Below are 2,219 nucleotides of genomic sequence, written 5' to 3'. Positions count from 1 at the left end.
TTCAGATTCAATCCCTAGGTGGGGAACTAAGATTCAACATGTTGTACAGAATGACCAAAGAAATCAATAAAAAAAAAAGTCATTTGAAGCAAGAGGTCAAGTTTTGAAAAATTAAGCATTTTAACTTAAAACATATGCATTGACGTTCATCAACCAATCTTCTGAGCAAATGCAAGGCTGGGGACATGGATCCTTTGATGATCTTTACCAGTATATGTTGTCTGTCAGCATAAACCACACCTATAATAACACACCATATACATGTGAAACAGTCCTGGAATGAGTAGAAAGTACATTGAGGGGGAGAAATAAAAAAACTGGCTTGGACTAGTCTGCAATGACATGGCTCACTCCTAAGAGAAGTATTGTGTTGGATGAGGTAGAGCAAAAGCTGCAGAGAGCAAAAAACACCTGGAAGAGTGGTCGCCCAGTCCTGGGGTAGAGCTCTCTTTTTACATGTATTAAGTGAAGGTGATTTGTTGCCTGCATTGCTGAGGAAAGAACTGACAGTGTTCAGACTGTCCTCCCCAAATCATGAGTACTAAATAATCAAAATATAAACATAATGTCAAAGCTCCTACAAATCAGATATGGTTTTCACTTTTCCTTTCATCTAATAAGACATTTCAGTTTAGTTCAGTCGCTCAGTCATGTCCGACTCTTTGCGACCCCATAAATCACAACATGCCAGGCCTCCCTGTCCATCACCAACTCCCGGAGTTCACTCAGACTCACGTCCATCAAGTCAGTGATGCCATCCAGCCATCTCATCCTCTGTCGTCCCCTTCTCCTCTTGCCCCCAATCCCTCCCAGCATCAGAGTCTTTTCCAATGAGTCAACTCTTCGCATGAGGTGGCCAAAGTACTGGAGTTTCAGCTTTAGCATCATTCCTTCCAAAGAAATCCCAGGGCTGATCTCCTTAGACCAGCCTTAAAGATACAGTTCATCAGGCACTCTTATCGATCAGATCTAGTCTCTTAAATCTATTTCTCACTTCCACTGTATAATCATAAGGGATTTGATTTAGGTCATACCTGAATGGTCTAGTGGTTTTCCCTACTTTCTTCAATTTAAGTCTGAATTTGGCAATAAGGAGTTCATGATCTGAGCCACAGTCAGCTCCTGGTCTTGTTTTTGCTGACTGTATAGAGCTTCTCCATCTTTGGCTGCAAAGAATATAATCAATCTGATGTCGGTGTTGACCATCTGGTGATGTCCATGTGTAGAGTCTTCTCTTGTGTTGTTGGAAGAGGGTGTTTGCTATGACCAGTGCATTCTCTTGGCAAAACTCTATTAGCCTTTGCCCTGCTTCATTCCGTACTCCAGGGTCAAATTTGCCTGTTACTCCAGGTGTTTCTTGACTTCCTACTTTTGCATTCCAGTCCCCTATAATGAAAAGGACATCTTTTTTGGGTGTTAGTTCTAAAACGTCTTGTAGGTCTTCATAGACCCATTCAACTTCAGCTTCTTCAGCATTACTGGTCAGGGCATAGACTTGGATTACTGTAATATTGAATGGTTTGCCTTGGAAACGAACAGAGATCATTCTGTCGTTTTTGAGATTGCATCCAAGTACTGCATTTCGGACTCTTTTGTTGACCATGATGGCTACTCCTTTTCTTCTGAGGGATTCCTGCCCACAGTAGTAGATATAATGGTCATCTGAGTTAAATTCACCCATTCCAGTCCATTTTAGTTCGCTGATTCCTAGAATGTCGACGTTCACTCTTGCCATCTCTTGTTTGACCACTTCCAATTTGCCTTGATTCATGGACCTAACATTCCGGGTTCCTATGCAATATTGCTCTTTACAGCATCGGACCTTGCTTCTATCACCAGTCACATCCACAACTGGGTATTGTTTTTGCTTTGGCTCCATCCCTTCATTTTTCCTGGAGTTATTTCTCCACTGACCTCCAGTAGCATATTGGGCACCTACTGACCTGGGGAGTTCCTCTTTCAGTATCCTATCATTTTGCCTTTTCATACTGTTCATGGGGTTCTCAAGGCAAGAATACTGAAGTGGTTTGCCATTCCCTTCTCCAGTGGGCCACATTCTGTCAGATCTCTCCACCATGACCTGCCCATCTTGGGTTGCCCCACGGGCATGGCTTAGTTTCATTGAGTTAGACAAGGCTGTGGTCTGTGTAATTAGATTGACTAGTTTTCTGTGAGTATGGTTTCAGTGTGTCTGCCCTCTGATGTCCTCTTGCAACACC

The sequence above is a fragment of the Bison bison genome, unplaced genomic scaffold (assembly GCF_000754665.1).
Source record: "Bison bison bison isolate TAMUID 2011002044 unplaced genomic scaffold, Bison_UMD1.0 scf7180017864285, whole genome shotgun sequence".
NCBI lineage: Eukaryota > Metazoa > Chordata > Mammalia > Artiodactyla > Bovidae > Bison > Bison bison.
This window is presented reverse-complemented; position numbering follows the sequence as displayed.